We start from the raw sequence: 23,063 nt of genomic DNA, 5'->3' as shown, positions 1-23,063 counted from the left end.
TGGGGAACATAGTAATTTTAAAAAAAATCCTACACACACTCAGGATCATGGTGATGCATAGCAATGAGAGGGGAGAGTGTGTCCACGTACCCTCGTAGACCAAAAGCGGAAGCGTTAGCACAACGTGGTTGATGTAGTCGTACGTCTTCATGATCCGATCGATCACTACTAGGAAAAGGGCTAGTAATGGCGCACCAGTTTTGCCCACTAATGGCACACTGCTGGTGCGCCATTAGTATCACGCCACTAGTATTTCTTACTAATGGCGCACCGAGCAGTGCGCCATTAGTATAGAACACCATGCGCCATTAGTATGCCTCCCAAGGGGCCATATTTAACCATGTGCTTTGGCATACTAATGGCGCACTGTTGGGTGATGCGCCATTAGTGTGATTATAACAGTGCGCCATTAGTGTCTTGTGTGGTGCGCCACTAGTATGAATATTAGGGATTTTTTTTTCATTTTTGATATTTTCACAGGTTAAAAAATATTAGAGATAACATACAACACAGATCTGCTTAGCTTACATACAAGGGGTCATATGTAACGATGTTACCTGCGTCCACCAGATCATATCCAACACACAAGTTTCATCATATATACATACATAGCCAACACATAGTTCCATCGTTACATATTACAGAAGTTTCACAATGTTCATTCAACACCGTTATCCATTAATTCACAAAAGTTTCACATTGATACAAAATAAAAACACAAATGGAAAAGAAGCACTCCATCCATGCAAGCTTCCGTGAATTAAATCAAATCTGCAAAATGATAAACAAGAAGTTAGAAGAAGAAGAAGAAGAAGAAGACTAGAAGAAGAATAAGAAGAAGACTATAAGCTTATTATGTAAACTTGATCATTTTGTGCTAACATAAGTAATTTTGGAGCTAACCTATAGGAAACTAAGCATATAAGCTCTAAGTTAGCATATTAGAGCCAACTTAAGTAAAATGAAGCTAACCTATGTCATTTTGGATAAGAAGAAGAATAAGAAGAAGACTATAAGCTTATTATGTAAACTTGATCATTTTGTGCTAACATAAGTAATTTTGGAGCTAACATATAGGAAACTAAGCATATAAGCTCTAAGTTAGCATATTAGAGCCAACTTAGGTAAAACGAAGCTAACCTATGTCATTTCGGATAAGAAGAAGAATAAGAAGAAGACTATAAGCTTATTATGTAAACTTGATCATTTTGTGCTAACATAAGTAATTTTGGAGCTAACCTATAGGAAACTAAGCATATAAGCTCTAAGTTAGCATATTAGAGCCAACTTAGGTAAAATGAAGCTAACATATGTCATTTTGGATAAGAAGAAGAAGACTATAAGCTTATTATGTAAACTTGATCATTTTGTGCTAACATAAGTAATTTTGGAGCTAACCTATAGGAAACTAAGCATATTAGAGATAAATAGGTAACTAAGTATATATATATATATATATCATTTTGGAGATCTGACATACCTGACATAGTTCAGTTCTCATTGTTCTTCTCCTTCTCCTTCCTCAGCCTGATGCGCCAAGAGCGGCGAGGCGATGGAGGCAGTGGAGGCAGCTGTGGGATGTAGTCTTCTACCACAATTGGCGTGGTCATGTCACCCAGCTGTGGGATCGCCGGCGCCACCACCGGTGCGTGGTAATTGTCAGGCACCACTACCATCGCGAGGCCACCCTCAGCCACCACCATCTCTTGCCCATGGTCAGCCACCACCATCTCTTGCCCATGGTCAGCCACCACCATCTCTTGCACCTGGTCAGCCACCATCTCTTGCCCTTGGTCAACCACCACCAGCGCTAGGTCATCCTCAGCCTGATGCCCATTGTCATCCTGCAGCTCCTCATCCCCACTCTGCTCCTCTTCTCCCCCACTCCAGTCCGGATCATCCTTCTTGTTGTCTTCGCTGCTGCCAGAATCGTTGTTGCTTTCGCTAAGGCCAGAATCGCTGTTGCTTTTGCTACAGCCATAATCGCTACTGCTTTGGCTATAGCCAGTGTCGCTGCTGCTGCTCCCATTGCCTGTCCAAATGCAACAATGACCGTTAACAATCGATGTGAGACAAAGCCAAATATGGAGGAATAAGAAGAGGCAGAACGCACTGGCATCTTCGTCTTCAGTGTAGCGCATGCAACACATAGTCTTGTTGAAAACCTTCACGATGAGCATTGTGGCATCATCGTCGTACCTCAAGAGAAGAAAGTACCCGGTCCGCGGGTCGTAGGCACTGTAGAACTTCTCCCAGCCACGGCACAGGTACATGTGGCCCTCCTCGATCACCAACTCCACATCCCACAGCCTGCGAACCCCGCTGCTGGCCTGTCGGAGCTTCACATTATCTGGCGGATCTTCACCCAGCATCTTCATAAAAGCGTCAGGCAGCCTCTGCAATTTGGGACAAGGAGTGATGTAGCAAACAACAGAGTTATCATAATGAGATGGGTGAAGGGGAGATCTCTCGTTTTATATACCTGCCTCGTGGCTGATACTGAAGAAGAAAGTATGATAGTGAAGAACTCGAAAGCATCCAACTCGTACTCTGGTGAGGCAGAGCGGCGGTGGCTGCTTCCCCCATCTCTGATAAGCAGCAGAAGAGACCAATTAGTACCCTTACAACATTATAGCAGCATAAATTTTGAGTAGAAGATAATCAACATTAGTCGCAAGTACCCCATATGTCCTATTTTTAGCAAAGTCATGCTAAAATTTACGGAAATTTTCAGCATGACCTTTGCTGAAAATAGGACATATGGAGTACCCGAATTTGCTGGAACGGAAGTTAATCGACATTCCGGCAAACTCAAGGGCCTCTCGGGGACAAAACCCAGCAAACTAGCAAGATGATCATCATCTTTGCAAGTCATTACTTGTCAAATACAGAAGAAGGAACAATTTATTTGTGACATAGTTGGCCCATACAGAAGAAGCAACACCCTACACTAGCCTAAAAACAAGTGAAGTTTCACCCATATAAGAACAACTTTATAACATTAGAGAAGTTGCTATGTTTTTTTCTACTGCTAGGAAAAACATCACTCATTGGAAATGAAAATCTCAGTACCAGCATTTTGAACTTTGAAATGAAATACAGTAGTAGTATTAGTAGTATATGGAGTAGTATCTTGTCTAGTAGTAGTATTAGTTGTATATGGAGTAGCAAGTTTTGCCTCAGAGACAGCAAAAGCTATGTTTTTTCTCAATTCAGATAGCTAAGTGGAAAACCACGTCAAGTTCTGATAATCCATCTAATCTAATGAAATCTGAACTCAACCTGATCATGGTTCATGCCCTCAGACACATCAGCACCTCAAGAATGCCATGACAAAAATGAAAAGGACCAAGATAATCACCACACAAGTGATGAAAGCACTAGCGAATCATGTTAAAGCTAACCTCTACTTTTGACCCTCAACTATAACAACCGCATGCAGTACAGAGAAGTGTTGATACAGGCATCAAACATTATAATGGCTGAATTTGATCTACTCCAATAATTTTCTCAAGTTACATGATTAACAAGCTTGGGCTTAGCAGTAATATTCTGAGAAAATATTTTCTTGAAGCCTGAACAACTGGCTTTCCTTTTTAAAAACAGAACCAAAACCATGACACAATCACTTGACAACATCTATTGACTACATTAGATGGATAAATTCTATATGTTGTGGAAGACCACCCTCAAGCGGACTGCTTATGACCATGGCTCCTAAATGGATAAGCGTTTGGCGAGAAGACATTGTGGACAACAATATTCACAAGCATACCTTAAGTAATATTCTTAACTATATCATCATCTTATGAAATATTATAGTGTGGTGGCTGTTCTAGAAAATGCAGCAATATTGTAAACATAACTTTTAGACAAGCTAGAGAAAGAGATGAATGGATGAAAATGACACCCTCACTATTTTAAATTTAATAGAAACCACACAGGAGTTACCATCCCCAAATCTTCTTTTTTATTTATGGTCAAGTAATTGCTGAAATATTTGAAACAGAGGCCACCATTGCACCACCATTCACTGACAAACCATTAGAGCATTGTGAACAACAAATTCAGAGAAAACTCTCTTTGGCGCACAAATTCAGAGCATTGTGAACAACAGAAACAACTGAATGTCCTATCATGACATGGCAACGAACTAACAAAAATTGTGCGTTCTACCAGCACACCATTAGCACAAAATTTTCTCTAATCTTACTGGACACAAAAAATTTCTTCAGTGTGTCCATTGCATTTTTTCAGTGTGTCCAAATCTTGCAGGTACCAAGTACTCCAATGCACATGGAGTACTAATTATTCATGTTTGCTAGGCACTACTCCCACAATTTTTTGAACCTAATTTGACCTAAATTCGAGAGGGATTTGACCTAAACCTAGCAAAAGAGAGAAGAAGAGGGCATGGCCGGGAGGGAGGAGAGGAGGAAGAGAGGAGAAGAGAGGCGGGGGGAGGAGGGTTACCTGACCATGATGAGGTGGTGGCCGGAGCGGAGACGACAGAGGGCGGAGACGGCGAGCTTGGGGGAGGCGGGGATAGACGGCGGGGAGGTCGCGGGCCTCCTCTCCTGGTGGACGTGGGGCCTCCTCTCCTGGTGGAACTCGGGGCGGGGCGGCTCCGAGGCGAGGGAGGCGGCGCTCGGGGGGGGGGGAGGCGGCGAAGGGGAGAGGGAGGCGGCGAAGGGGAGAGGGAGGCGGCGGGGGCGCGTGGGCGGCTGCGGCGAGGTTAGGTCGAGTGGGGGATCTGGCGAGGGAGGGAGAGAGGCCAGAGGGGAACAGGTGGAGTGGGGGAGGGTTAGCAATGGCGCACCTCCCCCTGGTGCGCCATAAGTACGACGACAGCAATGGCGCACCACCCCCAGGTGCGCCATTAGTACAAATTTTTTATTATAGTTCGAGCACTCAGATTATATTCCACCTAACCGTATTCGAAACAGAACACACACACTAGCCCGACTGGTCAGCACGCAACACACACACTGGGAGGTCCTGGGTTCGATTCCCACGCTCCCCAATTTTTGTTTTTATGCATTTTTTCTTTGCACATATCTTTTTATGCATGCATCCAAATATAACATGTCACATATGCTAGATGCTCAGAATTTCATGTAGAAAAATAATATGCAGTTTGTTGTCATGTTAACAACATTTAAAATGCTGTTTAATATTTATTTGTGTTTAAATATGTTCAAACTTGTTTAAATCATAACTAAATATCCATAGCTCAAAATTTGACAAACTTTATATGCTTTTGGGAGTAACATACATGCGGTGGCTCGTCGGCGGCGGTGGAGCGGGCGCGGGTGCGGGGGGTGCTCGTCGGCGGCGGTGGAGCGGGGGCGGGTGCGGGGGGTGCTCGTCGGCGGCGGTGGAGCGGGGGAGGGTGCGGGGGGTGCTCGTCGGCGGTGGTGGAGCGGGGGCGGGTGCGGGGGGTGCTCGTCGGCGGCGGTGGAGCGGGGGCGGGTGCGGGGGGGTGCTCGTCGGCGGCGGTGGAGCGGGGGCGGGTGCGGGGGGTGCTCGTCGGCGGCGGTGGAGCGGGGGAGGGTGCACCACACATACATGCGCCATTAGTAGTTTTGCAAAAAAGTATTAAAAATAATATTTATACTAATGGCGCACCGTGGCACAGTGCGCCATTACTAGTTTGAACTAGTAATGGCGCACTATGCGACGGTGCGCCATTAGTAGTTTTGCAAAAAAGTAAAAAAAAAAGAATACAGTAGTGGCGCACTCAACGGTTGGTGCGCCATTAGTATTTCTAACTACTAATGGCGCATTTTGCCCGGATGCGCCATTAGTATGTTTGAAAAAATGAAAAAAAACATTTTGTTACTAGTGGCGCACCTTGTGCCTGGTGCGCCATTAGTGTCTTACACACTAATGGCGTATCTTCACGTGGTGCGTCATTAGTAAATAGTAGTGGCGCACAACTTCTCTGGTGCGCCATTAGTGTCAATTTCATCTTTAGCCCTTTTCATAGTAGTGGATCCAAGTACCGAACGTACGGCACCTCCGAGTTCAGCACACGTTCAACTTGATGACGTCCCACGAACTCCGAGCCAGCTGAGATTCACAGGAGAGTTTCGTCAGCACGATGGCGTGATGACGGTGATGATGTTGCTACCGACGCAGGGCTTCACCTAAGCACTGCTACGATATAACCGAGAGGAATATGGTGGAGGGGGCACCGCACACGGCTGGAATAGATCAACAGATCAACTTATGTGTTTTAGGGTGCCCCCTGCCCCCGTATATAAAGGAGCAAGGGGGAGGTGGCTGGCCAGGAGGAGGGCGCGCCAGGGAGGGAGTCCTACTCCCACCGGGAGTAGGACTCCTCCTTTTCCTTGTTGGAGTAGGAGAGGGAAGGAAGGGAGCGAGGACGAGAAGGACAAAGGGGGGCGCCCCCCCCCCTCCTTGTCCAATTCAGACTAGAGGGGGAGGGGGTGTGCGGCTGCCCTGGCCGCCCCTCCTCTTCTCCGACTAAGGCCCATGAGGCCCAATTAACTCCCCGGGGGGTTCCGGTAACCCCCCAGTACTCCAGTTTTTATCCGAAACCACTCGGAACACTTCCGGTGTCCGAATATAGTCGTCCAATATATCAATCTTTACGTCTCAACCATTTCGAGACTCCTCGTCATGTCCGTGATCATATCCGGGACTCCGAACTACCTTCGGTACATCAAAACACAAAAACTCATAATACCGATCGTCACCAAACTTTAAGCGTGCGGACCCTACGGGTTCGAGAACTATGTAGACATGACCGATACATGTCTCCGGTCAATAACCAATAGCGGAACCTGGATGCTCATATTGGTTCCTACATATTCTACCAAGATCTTTATCGGTCAAACTGCATAACAACATACGTTGTTCCCTTTGTCATCGGTATGTTACTTGCCCGAGATTCGACCGTCGGTATCTCAATACCTAGTTCAATCTCGTTACCGGCAAGTCTCTTTACTCGTTCTGTAATGCATCATCTTGCAACTAACTCATTAGTCACATTGCTTGCAAGGCTTATAGTGATGTGCATTAACGAGAGGGCCCAGAGATACCTCTCCGACAATCGGAGTGACAAATCCTAATCTCGAAATACGCCAACTCAACAAGTACCTTCGGTGACACCTGTAGAGCACCTTTATAATCACCAGTTATGTTGTGATGTTTGGTAGCACACAAAGTGTTCCTCTGGTAAATGGGAGTTGCATAATCTCATAGTCATAGGAACATGTATAAGTCATGAAGAAAGCAATAGCAACATACTAAACGATCAAGTGCTAAGCTAACGGAATGGGTCAAGTCAATCACATCATTCTCCTAATGATGTGATCCCGTTAATCAAATGACAACTCATGTCTATGGCTAGGAAACATAACCATCTTTGATCAACGAGCTAGTCAAGTAGAGGCATACTAGTGACACTTTGTTTGTCTATGTATTCACACATGTATTATGTTTCCGGTTAATACAATTCTAGCATGAATAATAAACATTTATCATGATAAAAGGAAATAAATAATAACTTTATTATTGCCTCTAGGGTATATTTCCTTCAGTAGTGCACTGGTATTCTCCCTCCGAAGTAAAAGACTTGACAGGCCTTCTGTGCATAAGAGAAACAAGTAGGGGCTGATTGGATCATCCTGTCGAATGCCCTTGGATGGCACAACAGGTTCAGTAAGCTCTCTGTTAATCCTAACAGCATAGTGGACAATTGTCACACACCTCATAACTGAAGCAATCCATGTAGAGGCAAATCCAAGCTTGGAGAGGCAGCCATGTAGATAATTCCACTCGACGCAGTCATATGCCTTTGTCATGTCGGTCTTCATGGCAAAGAAGGGTTGCTCGCTGGACCACTGCATGTTGTGGACAAGATGTGGCATTCATCTCGGGCAAGTAACACCTGGTGAAGCACATGCCTGAATGCATGATTGATGAAGCTATGAACCTAGGGTAGGGTCATGGACCTGCCCTAACTGCCCTACCCAAGGACATCTCTAGAAGAAATCGCCTTTCAATCGACTTGAAGGTGTCCCACTCGACAGACTCAAAGACACTCGACCAAGAAGCAATCACTCGACCAAGACCCAACCACTCGACGGCCAGGAGACCTAAAGGCGCCCCGCACGCTAACGGTCGGTCATTAAGTAGCTTTTATGGTCATCATAGCACTTTATTACTAGCGTTACTAGAAACGCCCTGCCTTAATGTACATTGAACCCTTCGTAACGTGGGCTGGCCGGGGTCCTGGCGCACTCTATATAAGCCACCCCCTCCTCCGAGACAAGGGTTTGCACTTCTGTAACCCATACACACATAATCTAGTCGACCGCCTCCGGGCTCCGAGACGTAGGGCTTTTACTTCCTCCGAGAAGGGCCTGAACTCGTAAACCCTGCGTCCTTACAACCTCTCCATAGCTAAGACCTCGCCTCTCCATACTTACCCCCTACATTACTATCAGACTTAGAACCATGACAGTTGGCGCCCACCGTGGGGCCGGTGTTTTAGCGTTTTGTTGGAGGAGTTGCGATCTTTTCCGACCCGAATCATCATGGTTTCCGACGGAGTTTTGGTGGAGGGCCGCGAGATCCGTCTCGGCGCGCTCACGTTCATCGCCGACGACTCCGCCTGGCTTCAGGAGGCTCCGCTCGACGTGGACGCACTCCCTGTCCGCGGGGCAACGCACTTTCGCGCGTGCGTCCGCGGCATTCTCCTACGGCAACCGTCGAACCCCTACCGGTCGGCTCCTGTGCTGTCCTCCCTCCCCGTTTCCCGCTGGCGCAAGCGCTCCGATCGGTCGAGACTTCAACGGTGGGTGAGACACGCGGTGGCCCGTCAGTCGGCCATCCCTCAAGTCGCGGCGATCGAGCCCGACGAATCCCTCTACGGCATGTTCGACCTATCGATTAGCTCTGAAGAGACCGTATCTGAGTGCGACAGCAGCGATCCGGCGGCGGAGGTTCTGATGGTCGATGGACCGCCCAGTCCCCCCGGTTTTACCCGCACCGACGGAGGCGTGGGAGGAGGCAACCCGTCGCGTACCCATGAGGAGTATCTTCCCGAGCCTCTCACGTCACTGCAGAGAGAAGAACTTCGCCGCCGGAACATGGATGCGCTGCACACTCCTATCGTTGGAGAAACCCCCGAGGCTCGCGCCTTGGAGGACGCGCGCCTGGCAAACTTGGCCGAGCGCACTCGACTGGAGAACCTCCAATTCAGTCGATGAGCGGGCGCGACAACGGGTTCCCAAATCCAGTCGACATCAGCTCTTCCTGTCCCCGCAGGTATATCGAACTCCGATTCAGAATTTAGCAGCTGCGGCCCGTATAGCGGAGTCGATTCAGCCTTCCCAGTCAGAGGCTGGCAGAGGCTTGCTGCAGATCAGAGCATTACTCCGGGCAGCAGGAGATCAGAATTCCGCTGTTTCTCAGTCGCGGAACAGAATTCACAGCAGATCCATTGCTGCGGACATGGTCCAGTCGGCTCACAGCCCGAGATCGCCCCCGAGGCGTGAGGGACGTGGAGACTGGCGTGACCAGTATGGGAACCATGAGCAGTATGATCACCGAGTCGATCGTGACGGTCGACGTCGAGTGCCCACGCCTCCCCCGAGGAGCGGGTCGTATGTGCCTCACCAGCAGGATGACAGGCGCCCTCATAGTGGTGGGCGAAGGATTCCAGTCGACCCCAGAGGGCCAGGCTTTGACGCGAGATCCATCCTCGTCCAAGGTCTGGTCGATAGGAACAGGGCTCACCGAGAAGGCCACGACAGAGATGCGCCTGCCAGCAGCAGAGTACATGTTTCGGGGCCAGAGTGCTTTAGTAGAGCCATCAGGGCTGCTGTGATTCCTCCCAATTTTAGGTTGGCGACTGGAGTCAGTAAGTTCACTGGCGAGTCCAAGCCTGATGCTTGGCTTGAGGACTACCGAGTGGCCGTCCAGATTGGCGGCGGCAATGATGAAGTGGCCATGAAGCACCTGCCTCTCATGTTGGAGGGCTCGGCCAGAGCGTGGCTAAACCAGTTGGCACCTAGCAGCATTTACACTTGGGAAGATCTCTCCTGAGTGTTCGTCACCATATTTGAAGGCACATGCAAGCGACCGGCAAGACTGACGGAACTGCGGTCCTGTGTGCAAAAGCCGAATGAAACTTTGAGGGATTACATCCAGAGATGGATCACGTTACATCACTCGGTGGAGAACGTGCCTGACCACCAAGCAGTTTGTGCCTTCAAGGAAGGCGTCAAATACAGAGAACTGAATTTGAAATTCAGCCGAACCAGAGATATGTCCCTGAATCGGATGATGAAGATTGCCACCAAGTACGCTAACGGCGAAGATGAGGATCGACTCAGGAGTGGCAAGCTCAAGTCAGTCGCCCAAGAAATCGGAGGTAATTCCAGTCGGAAACAGAAGCGGAAAGCCGAACCAATGGCTCTCGGGGAAGCCTTAGCTTTGGCCCAAGGAAAGTCTAAAGGGAAACCTAAAGGACCTTGGAACCCCAAAAAGGTTAAAGACTAGGAGGGAAATGATGTGTTGGACTTACCGTGTCTCGTCCACACGAAGAAAATGAAGAGGGTAATTTTATTTACCTGAAACATACCACTCGGCAGTGTCGACTCTTGATCCAGCAGTTCCAGGGCAAGCAGCCCAAGGGAAAGGAAAAGGAGTCAGACAAGGTCGAGGACAAAGAGGACAGTGATGACGGATACCCTCAAGTCAATTCCACCCTGATGATTTTTACTGATGTTGAGAGCAAAAGTCTACTGAAAGTTATTAACTGAGAGGTGAATATGGTCGCTCCGGCGACACCTAGTTACCTGAAATGGTCTCAGACTGCCATAACATTCGACCAGTCCGACCACCCAACACACATCGCCACCCCTGGGAGGCAAGCTTTGGTGGTCGACCCAGTTGTTGAAGGCACTCGACTGACCAAAGTCCTGATGGATGGTGGCAGTGGTTTGAACATATTATACGCTGAGACGTTGAAGGGGATGGGCATTCCGATGTCCAGACTCAGTGCCAGCAACATGAGCTTCCATGGAGTCATTCCTGGGAAGAAGGCTGAATTACTCAGCCAGATTGCTCTTGATGTGGTTTTCGGTGATTCCAAGAATTACCGCAAAGAAAAATTGACATTTGAAGTTGTAGACTTCCAGAGTGCCTATCACGCTATTTTGGGCAGGCCGGCTTATGCACGCTTCATGGCCCGACCATGTTACGTGTATCTCAAATTGAAGATGCCTGGTCCCAAAGGTGTGATCACCGTTACGGGCAATCGGAAGAAAGCAGAAGAATGTTTTCAGAAGGGTTCGAAGATCGCCGACGCACAGATGGCAATGGTGGAGTTACAGGAATTCCAAAAGACTGCAGACCCAAGTGATCTGTTGCGAGCCAAGAAGCCCGCTGCAGAGTCAGCTTTCCAGTCGACTGGCGACACGAAGATAGCTCACATCCACCCGACCGACCTCAGCGCCGCCCCGACTCATATCTCGACAACACTCGACTCCAAATAGGAAGAAGCGCTCATCCAGTTCCTCCGTGAGAACTGGGACATCTTCGCATGGAAGCCTTCTGACATGCCAGGTGTTCCCAGGGAACTGGCTGAGCATCGCCTGAGAGTCGACTGAAAAGTAAAACCTATCAAGGAACATCTTCGACGGTCCGCCGTCCAAAAGAGAAAAGCTATTGGCGAAGAGGTGGCTCGGCTCTTAGCAGCGGGGTTCATCCGAGAAATCTACCACTCCGAGTGGCTCACCAACGTTGTCATGGTCCCCAAGAAGGACAGGTCACTTCGCATGTGCATTGACTTTAAACATATCAATCGGGCCTGCCCGAAAGATCATTTTCCTCTCCCCCGCATCGACCAGATAGTCGACTCGACTGCGGGATGTGAGCGACTGTCTTTCTTAGACGCCTATTCCGGGTACCATCAGATCCGTCTGTATGGACCTGATGAGATCAAGACAGCTTTCATCACTCCATTCGGGTGCTTCTGTTATGTTACCATGCCGTTCGGCCTCAAGAATGCCGGAGCCACATTCATGAGGATGATTCAGAAGTGTTTACTCACTCAAATCAGTCGGAACATGGAAGCATACATGGATGATATTGTGGTCAAGTCACGGAAGGGTTCCGACCTGCTGACTGACCTTGCTGAAACCTTTGCCAACCTCAGGAGGTATGATATCAAGCTTAATCCATCAAAGTGTACATTCGGAGTCCCTGGCGGAAAGTTACTCGGTTTTCTCGTTTCCGAACGGGGAATCGACGCCAATCCAGAAAAAGTTGGCACTATACTCCGAATGAAAAGCCCTGTGCGAGTGCACGACGTCCAGAAGCTTACTGGTTGTTTGGCCGCCCTAAGTTGATTCATATCTCGTCTCGGTGAAAAGGCATTACCTCTTTACCAATTGATGAAGAAGTCCGACAAGTTCGAGTGGACTCCCGAAGCTGATGCAGCGTTTGCAGAGCTCAAAGCTCTGCTCTCCACCCAGCCGGTGCTTGTTGCCCCAATCAGCAAAGAGCCTTTGTTGCTTTACATTGCAGCCACAGGACAAGTCGTCAGTATGGTACTTACGGTCGAGCGGGAAGAAGAAGGGAAAACCTTCAAAGTTCAGCGCCCAGTATATTATATTTCTAAAGTCCTGACCCCATCGAAGCAAAGATATCCTCACTATCAGAAGCTTGTATATGGGATTTATATGACCACCAAGAAAGTTGCTCACTACTTCTCTGATCATTCCATTACAGTCGTCAGCGACGCTCCATTATCAGAGATCCTGCATAACAGGGATACAACTGGTCGAGTGGCAAAATGGGCGATTGAACTCCTTCCCCTTGATATCAAGTTTGAGGCAAAGAAAGCTATCAAGTCCCAAGCAATCGCAGATTTCGTCGCCGAGTGGATTGAACAGCAGCTGCTGACTCAGATTCACTCAGAGCATTGGACTATGTTCTTCGACGGCTCCAAGATGTTGAGTGGTTCCAGTGTCGGAGTGGTGTTGGTCTCCCCCAGAGGAGATAAACTCAGATATGTTCTTCAAATCCATTTTGATTCCTCCAATAACGAGGCAGAATATGAAGCACTTTTATATGGGTTGCACATGGCCATCTCACTCGGCGTCCGTCGCCTCATGGTCTATGGCGACTCAGATTTGGTTGTTAATCAGGTGATGAAGGAGTGGGATGTCAGAAGTCCAGCCATGACTGGTTATTGCAATGCAGTGAGAAAGCTGGAGAAGAAATTCGAGGGGTTAGAGCTTCATCACATACCCCGACTGAAAAATCAAGCAGCTGATGATTTGGCAAAAATAGGTTCCAAAAGAGAAGCCATTCCCAGCAATGTGTTTTTGGAGCACATCCACACACCATCAGTCCAGGAGGATCCCTTCACGGAAGAGGCCCCGCAGCCAAAGAGCGCCACGGATCCGACTGAAGTTGAAGTTCCAGCTGTGGTCGATCTGATAATGGAAGTGCTGGTTACCACTCCCGTCTGGACAGAACCGTACATCGCGTACATCCTAAGGAAAGAACTCCCAGAAGACGAGGAAGAGGCTCGACAGATCATCCGTCGATCCAAGGCCTTTACAGTCATAAAGGGACAGTTATATAGGGAAAGCGCGACTGGGGTCGGCCAGAAGTGTATCACACTAGAAGAAGGTCAGATGATCCTTGGCGATATCCACTCGGGGACCTGTGGTCATCATGCGTCCTCTCGGACCATTGTGGCTAAAGCATACCGAGCGGGGTTCTACTGGCCAAGGGCCAATGAGATGGCTAAAGAGATAGTCGACAAATGTGAAGGGTGTCAGTATTACTCCAATATGCCGCACAAGCCCGCGTCAGCCTTGAAAACCATTCCACTCGTCTGGCCCTTCACTGTTTGGGGGCTGGACATGGTTGGGCCACTGAGAACAGGCAGGAGCGGCTTCACTCATGTGCTGGTAGCAGTCGACATGTTCACCAAATGGATTGAAGCCAAGCCTATCAGGAATCTCGATGCTTGCACCACTATCAGTTTCATCAGAGAGTTGATATTCAGATATGGAGTTCCGCACAGTATCATCACGGACAATAGGTCAAACTTCGATTCCGACGAGTTCAGGGCCTTTTGCGCCTCTCAGGGCACTCGGGTCGACTATGCTTCGGTCGCTCACCCCCAGTCGAATGGACAAGCAGAAAGGGCAAATGGCCTAATTCTCAAAGGACTGAAACCCTCATTGATGCGCGATCTCAAGCACGCAGCAGGTGCATGGGTCGACAAGCTCCCATCAGTCCTTTGGGGATTGAGGACAACCCCGAATCGATCGACCGGAAGAACCCCATTCTTTCTAGTCTATGGAGCCGAGGCTGTCTTACCGAGTGACCTGCTTCACAACGCTCCCAGAGTCGAGCTCTACTCAGAAGATGAAGCAGAACAAGCCCGGCAGGACGCATTCGACCTCCTAGAAGAAGAAAGAGAAATGGCCCTGATCCAATCAACCATCTATCAGCAAGACTTGCGTCGATTCCATGCCAGAAACGTGAAGAGCCGAGCCTTCCAAGAAGGAGACTTAGTCCTTCGAGTGGATCAGCAGAAACCACACAAGCTTGCTCCTACTTGGGAAGGCCCCTTCATAGTCACCAGAGTCCTCCACAATGGAGCATACCACCTCTACAATGTCGATCGCCAGATTGATGAGCCACGAGCCTGGAACGCGGAGCTACTCCGCCCCTTTTATACTTGAATTCTCACTCGGATGAGATGTAATAAGAAAAACTCATGTAGTTTATTTATCAAAGACAAGAGCGTTATAATTTTCCCAGTGATTATTATTGTTTTTGTTTGCGTAAGAAATCCCCCAGCGGGTGGCTTAGTTGCGAATCCGGTTCGCCTAAGTTTGAAAAATCCTACCGAGTGGAGAGCAACCCTCCCACTCGGGGGCTTAGCTGCAGTCCAGTACTCGCCTAAGTTCTCCCACTCAGAGACTTAGCTGCAGTCAGGCACTCGCCTAAGTTTGAAAAATCCTACCGAGTGGAGAGCAACCCTCCCACTCGGGGGCTTAGCTGCAGTCCAGTACTCGCCTAAGTTCTCCCACTCAGAGACTTAGCTGCAGTCAGGCACTCGCCTAAGTTTGAAAAATCCTACCGAGTGGAGAACAACCCTCCCACTCGGGGGCTTAGCTGCAGTCCAGTACTCGCCTAAGTTCTCCCACCTAGAGACTTAGGTGCAGTCAGGCACTCGCCTAAGTTTAAAAAAATCCTACCGAGTGGAGAGCAACCCTCCCACTCGAGGGCTTAGCTGCAGTCCAGTACTCGCCTAAGTTCTCCCACTCAGAGACTTAGCTGCAGTCAAGCACTCGCCTAAGTTTGAAAAATCCTACCGAGTGGAGAGCAACCCTCCCACTCGGGGGCTTAGCTGCAGTCCAGTACTCGCCTAAGTTCTCCCACTCAGAGACTTAGCTGCAGTCAGGCACTCGCCTAAGTTTGAAAAATCCTACCGAGTGGAGAGCAACCCTCCCACTCGGGGGCTTAGCTACAGTCCAGTACTCGCCTAAGTTCTCCCACCTAGAGACTTAGCTGTAGTCAGGCACTCGCCTAAGTTTGAAAAAACCCTACCGAGTGGAGAGCAATCCTCCCACTCGGGGGCTTAGCTGCAGTCCAGTACTCGCCTAAGTTCTCCCAAACACATCTCAATCCTCAAGGACGACGAGGGGCAGGTCGACTGCCACCTTCTCTTGAAGAGCTTCGCCACAAATACAATGCGTGATTCATCCCGCTCTACAGTAACGAAGTACGGGTCGGCTGCCCCCCGCCTTCTCCTGGAGAGCTTCGCCACAAATACAATGTGCGCTCCGTCCCACTCTGCAGTAACAGGGTGTGGGTCGACCGCCGCCCGCCCCTGGGGAGCTTCGCCACAAATACAAGGCATGGGTCGACTACTTCCCCCTCCTTCGGAGCTGTGCTGCGAATACAGAGAGTTGTCTCGAATAAAGATTGGGTTCACTCAGCAGGAGATTCATAAAGATATTCAACGGTAAACCAAGTTCAGATAAAATCCTAAAGGTTCTGGATCACGGATCGAGGTACTCAGGCATGCGGCCCAAAAAAGTTTAACGGTTACAAAAACCACTCGGCATTCTGAGGCAAATTTAAGGTGGGACATAAGAGTTTGTTCACTCCGCGGGAGGAGGGCTGGCAGGCTTGACGAACTCATCCAGGTCAACGCCGTCGGCTATCCGAGTGGCTGCAGCGATGAAAGTCTCCATAAAGGTTCGGAAGTCATGCTTCTGGGTGTTGGCGACCTTGATTGCTGCCAGCTTGTCTTGTCGCACCTCCTTGTAGTGGACGCGAACCAAGGACAGAGCCACATCAGCGCCACACCGAGCAGAAGACTTCTTCCACTCCTGCACTCGGTCAGGGATTCCGTTAAGTCGAGTCATCAGAGACTCGAGATCATTTTGGAGCGTAGCCTCTGGCCAAAGTGCCGGGTCGATCCGTGACATGGCGACCTTCAGTCGAGCCAAGTAGTCCACGGCACCGTCAATGCGAGATTCCAGTCGGAGCAAATTCATGGCAGCTTCATCTTTCACGGGAGAGTTGATTGGATCCAAACCTGGTTCGATCCGCCCAGTCTCCTCCTCAAAGTTCTGGCAAAACTCTGCATTCACGATCCAAGGATAAGTCAATTTTCATACACTGAGTCGACACAAAAAAAATCAGTCGGAACTAAATGTGCACCTTCAAGCTTGATATACAATTTCTTGGCAAGGCTCCTCAGGTAGCTCTCCAGATCGTCCCTCCTACGAGCGACGCCTTCCATCTTTTCGGTCAGGTTGAGGTTCTCCTTCTTCCAACGTGTGCACTCCCTGTTGGCTTCATTCAGAGCAATCTTCAGCCTGGTATTCTCTTCTTCCAACTGGCCGACTAAAGCCAGCTTCTGTTCGGTCAGAGCGGTCCTGTCGTCAGCCTCCTTCTGGGCAGTAGACAAATCTTGATCCTTTTTTGCCAAAGCCTCTCTCAGTTTTTCTGCAAAGAAATGATGATTGATTCAGAAATAGCAGAAGGGTGCTCGGGCCTAAAACTGACCAGTCGACAGACTTGTCTTACCGGCGGCGCGTCTCTGAGCGTCTGCAGTTCTGTCCTGGCCAGCTCTAAGTCAAGTTTCAGCTGAATCTGCTGACTTTCCAAATCAGCGAAGCGAGCTCCAAGATCACAAGATTTCTGAAATCAAAGGGGAGAAATTATTCCACAGCAAAAAACGACAAATACTAAGACTATAGTCGACTGCCCGCAGTCCACCATAGTCTCGGGGACTACACCCAGTGGGTGCACTTTGCGTGCCCCCACCGGTTCTGATTCCACTCGACCGGCTCGCCGGAGTCGAGTTCAAAAAAAAGAGAGAGACAAAGTAGAACTCAGACCACAGTCGACTGCCCGCAGTCGACCGCAGTCTCGGGGACTACACCCAGTGGGTGCACTTTGCGTGCCCCCACCGGTTCTCATCCCACTCGACCGGATCGAGCGGAAGAAACAAACTACCAGTTCGGTTTTACTCGACAAAATACAAAGACTACGGTCGACTGCTAGCAGTCCGCCGTAGCCTCGGGGACTACACCCAGTGGGTGCACTCAGCGTGCCCCCACTAGTCCAAAAAATTCAATCGACACACCCAGTGGGTGTACAGATGAAAAGATTTTCAGAAAAAATCTTCAGATAGCATATCCTAACAGAACAAGCGGCGACCAACTAACCTGAACATTGCTCTGGAGAGCCGAGCTAGCATCATAGGCGGCTTGGCTGGCGTCCCGCACCATCTTCATCTTCTCCATCATAATGCCCGCCTGGCGTATGGCTTCCCTAGCTGCATTCACCTCGTCCTCCGGGACATGATGGGTTGCAAAAAGTGAAGGCGGGTCGACAGGGGCCTGAGCGATCGAAGAAGAAGGCAAGGCACTCGACAAGGGCTCCACGAAGGTAACAAAACCCCGATTGACGTCACCAGTGTCCTGAACGACTGGTTCCGCCCTCGGCGTCGACTCTAGCGCCTCACTTACAGGAGCTCGCCTACTCTTCCTCGTCAAAGACCTCTCGGGCTCTTCATCATCGTCAGGGAGGTCAATAATGTTGGGAGCTGTACAAAGTTCAAATTGCCAAAATCACGTCACCCAGTGGTGCACGATGTAGTTGAATCGACCAAAGAAAGATAGTATGGCAGAAATCATACCCGGATTAGAAGTGACCGCATCCTCCATCACCTCATCATCATCCCTGTAAGCTGAGGTCCCGGAAGTGGCAGCGCTAACAATTCCAAAGTTCGTCCAGTTAAAACAAGAAAAACAAACAGCGCGGGGCGTCGAGTGAATACAAGGAGAGACACTCACGCGGAGGTGACAGGGATACCGATCTTGATCTTCGGCAGCGCCTTCCGAGTCTTCGGTTCTGCAACTTTGGGATGCTTTGGCGCCTTCTCAGTCGTGGTTGGTGAAGAGATCCGAGGACGCTTCGAAGACTGAGCAGCCTGAGCAGTCGCCTTGTCGCGGGCACTCGGCCGATCCTGGTCAAGCTTGGATCGTCTCTCTATGCGAGGAGGCGGCTCGACTTCTTCCTCATCACTCGAGTCGTCGCTTCCTCCATCCCCTTCACCATCGGAAGTCCACTCGCCACTTTCGCCACCACTCGCCTCGCCTTCCAGAGCTTGCTCTTGCTCCTCGTTGGGCATCGAATACATTTCAATAATGGCCTGAAAGAAAGCAGTAAGAACAAAGTCAGTCGACGCAATACAGACAGCTGCACGAGTGAATTCAGATTACAAGCAAAAACTCAGAATCAGACCTGCTCTGGTGCACGCGACTGGTCGAATGGGGGAACTCTCCTGGCTCCTCTTGGGTTGTCCTTGTTCCCGGTAATGCTCGACAGCCACTTCTCCAGCGTGTCGTCATCGACCTCCTCCGGGTGGATCCGAGTGGAGTCTTCTAGACCTGAATACATCCACATCGGGTGGTCTCGGGCTTGGAGAGGCTGGATGCGCCGCCGAAGGAAGACCTCCAAGAGATCCATGCCAGTGACCCCGTCACGAATGAGCTGGACCACTCGGTTGACCAACACCTTCACGTGCGCCTTCTCCTCCGGGAGCACCTTCAAAGGGGAAGGTTTTTCCACTCGGTACATGGTGAAGGGAGGGAGGCCAGTTGATTGCCCTGGCGTCGACTGATCTTTGCAGTAGAACCAGGTCGACTGCCACCCGCGAACTGAATCGGGAAGAATCATGGCCGGAAAGGAGCTTTTTCCCCTCGTCTGGATGCCAAGACCCCCACACATTTGGATCACTTAGGTCCTCTCGTCACCCGGGTTAGCCTTTTTCACTGTCTGGGAGCGACAAGTGAAAATATGCTTGAAAAGACCCCAGTGAGGTCGACAACCCAAGAAGTTCTCACACAAGGAAATGAACGCGCCAAGATAAACGATTGAGTTGGGGTTAAAGTGGTGGAGTTGAGCCCCGAAGAAGTTCAGAAACCCTCGGAAGAAAGGATGAGGAGGCAAGGAAAACCCACGGTCGACGTGGGTGGCAAGAAGAACGCGCTCACCCTCCCGGGGCTGCGGCTCGGACTCCTTCCCCGGAAGCCGCGCCGAGTCGTAAGGGATCAGCCCTCCCTCGGCCAGGTCGTCGAGGTCTTCTTGGGAGATCCTCGAGTGGATCCAGTCGCCCTGGATCCAACCCCTCGGCAGGCCAGTCCGCGAGGAAGATCCGCCCCGGCTCGTCGCCTTCCCCTTCGATTTCGCCGTCGCCTTCTTCGCCCGCTCCAGAGCCGCTGTCCTCTCCTTCACCATTGTCGCCGACGAGACGCGTGTGGTGCGGTGGCGCTGGGGCGAGAGCGAGCGCAGTAGAGAGGCGTGAGGAGGAGAAGAAGTAATGGGGCGCACTGTTCGGGGGACTCCGGTCCAACGCCTTATATGAGGCCGCTTCCGAGTGGCTGACAGGTAGGCCCAGATGGCTCCGTCAAATCCCGTAACGACCGCGCGAGCGATACGTGGCGAAAAAGGTGGCGCGGGGATCGAGGCGGCTCCGCTCCATCCCATCCGATTACTGCGGCCTCCCCCGTCCCGCGCGCTTTCCGAAATTCGTATCCCACTAAATCCGCGGGCAGCAAACAAACTTGTCAGACTAAAAGATCTCCTCCGCACCGTCACTCGGAACCTTACAGGTAAAGAAACTCACTCGACGAAGAATTAAGAATGGATCAAGGCGACTGAAAAGGAAGTTGCTGTCATCACTCGGGTCCATTGACCCGAAGCAAGATATGCTCACGGCATGAAAAATGAGTCGGAGAGGTCCTCAACTCCTTCCCCACTCAAACCTCGATCCATTCGGGGGCTAATGATGAAGCTATGAACCTAGGGTAGGGTCATGGACCTGCCCTAACTGCCCTACCCAAGGACATCTCTAGAAGAAATCGCCTTTCAATCGACTTGAAGGTGTCCCACTCGACAGACTCAAAGACACTCGACCAAGAAGCAATCACTCGACCAAGACCCAACCACTCGACGGCCAGGAGACCTAAAGGCGCCCCGCACGCTAACGGTCGGTCATTAAGTAGCTTTTATGGTCATCATAGCACTTTATTACTAGCGTTACCAGAAATGCCCTGCCTTAATGTACATTGAACCCTTCGTAACGTGGGCTGGCCGGGGTCCTGGCGCACTCTATATAAGCCATCCCCCTCCTTCGAGACAAGGGTTCGCACCTCTGTAACCCATACACACATAATCCAGTCGACCGCCTCCGGGCTCCGAGACGTAGGGATTTTACTTCCTCCGAGAAGGGCCTGAACTCGTAAACCCTGCGTCCTTACAACCTCTCCATAGCTAAGACCTCGTCTCTCCATACTTACCCCCTACATTACTGTCAGACTTAGAACCACGACAATGATCCCTTTATGCACCGCTACAGGCCCAACTCGCGAATCCTATTTGGCGCGTCAGTGCCTTTTTGCGCCATGGAAAAAACTATGAAATCATTAATTAAGGAGTACTTTTTGCAAAGGTCGCTCCTACATTCTCAGCTTGCGACAAGTGGTGCACACTTGTCGCGGTGTAGGAGTTTTCTCTTTTCCGTAGATTCGTTTAATCAAAACATTTTATCTCTTACACCGTGCGTCCAAATCTTGAACCATTTTCACCGTTGGATTCCTCACGTCGAGATATTTGAAACTAGGTCTCATGTTGATAGGTTTCAGCGAACTTATTTTCAAGAAAAACTCTGAATCGGAAGCACTTCTTTTCACCTTCTCCCTTTTCGAAGAGGCACACGAAGGAAAAAATGCGCTTTTTCCTGTTCCAAGAGGTTGTGCCTCTCACGGAAACAAAATCTGTGGCTCCACGAGAAATAAATATATGCCTCTCGTGAAATAAAAAACGTATTTTTTCCTTTTTCGAGAGGCACTTGGGGAAGCAAATTTATGCCTCCATGAGATTTATACCTCTCGCGGTAGAAAAAAACATATTTTTTTTCGAGAGGCACAACTGTTCCTCTTGCGAAAGCAAATCTGTACCTCCATGAGAAGTAAATTTATACCTCTCGCAGGGGAAAACAGAGTTTACCACACAAAGTTTTTTGAATTTCTTCTGTCCAAAACCTAAGGAAAACCACGGAAAAACTAAAAAAAGAAGAAAAACATCTAAAAACCAAAAACGTGTAAAAAAACAGAATCAGAGGGAGCGCCCAGCCCGTAATACATGGCGGCGGTTGAGAACTCGCCAAGTAATACGCTCCTAGCCCACCAAAAATGACCTTTAAGAAGGCTCTTCAAAGAGTACTCGTTGATTAGTTGCTCTCAACAAACTAGCGCTCAAACACCTCATCTCCGTGGGCTGGCAAACACGGGAGTTGTGCCTCACGCACGCGTCTGGTTGCTGCGGCGCTCGATCGGCTCCATAGTTTGACCGATTGACCAAGTTGACCGTTGAGTATTAGACTTAGTAAAATATGAATCTGAAAAATATGTATAAAAGCATAAAAAAATTGAGGAATTCGAAAGGGTTCATTGACTTGCAAAAAAGTTCATGAATATGAAAAGGTTATGAATCTAAAAGTTGGTAGATTTTGAGCAAAAGTTTTAAAAACTTCAAAAAAACATGCATTTGAAAAAAGTTCTTAGATTCGAAAAAAATCACAGATTTGAAAAAGGTTCTCAGGTTTTAAAAGAAAGTTTCATGAATTATGAAGACGTCCACAAATTTGAAAGAGTTTGTGAATGTAAAATAAAAATGTTCGCGCATTTGAAAAAAGTGCATGAATTTGGAAAAAAGTTCATGAGCTTGAAAAACAATTCACAAATTTGATAATAGGTCACAAATTTAATAGTTTACGAATTTTGAAAAACAATCATGAATTCAAAAAAGATCACAGTGATATTGAAAGAAAAACATGGATTGATAAAAAGTCCATGAATTTTAAAAGATTCATGGATTTGAAAAAATTCAAAGATATTTAAAATATAGTTCCCGGATTTGAAAAAAAGATCATTGGTTTTGAAAACAAAGTTCACTGAAAAATTGCAAAAAAAGTTCTTTTGAAAGTTAGCAAAAAACTGGAAAAAATCACGGATTTGAAAAAGATATTCACGAAGTTGAAAAAAAGATTCACAAATTTAACAAAATGTTTACGAATTTGAAAGACTTCAATTTTTTGAAAATTCATGCATTAGAAAATAAATATTAAAAAACTGAAAAAAGAAACAAAAAGCAAGCAATAAAAAACCGAGTTAAAGCCTCCCAAACAAAACCGAAAGAAAAAGAAAATGTGACACGGAACAAAAGAACAAAAAAATTAATTCGGCGACTTGTACTGTGAGGTTTAGTGTTCGAACCACACTTACACCCATTTTTTGAAGGTTGACAAAAGGGAAAAAATTAAATGGGCCAAGCCCAGGAATGATAAGGGGTGTATGCCGCCTAGTATACAATAGCCTATAAGACCTGAGAGCAACTAGTTAACGAGCGCTTCTTCGGGAGTCTCGCAACGATCGGCGTCATTTGGCGCGCTCTCAGCCATTCGCCACGTG

This window comes from Triticum urartu, chromosome 1A, assembly GCF_056163025.1.
Source record: "Triticum urartu cultivar PI428250 chromosome 1A, HENAU_Tu73, whole genome shotgun sequence".
Classification (NCBI taxonomy): Eukaryota; Viridiplantae; Streptophyta; class Magnoliopsida; order Poales; family Poaceae; genus Triticum; species Triticum urartu.
This window is presented reverse-complemented; position numbering follows the sequence as displayed.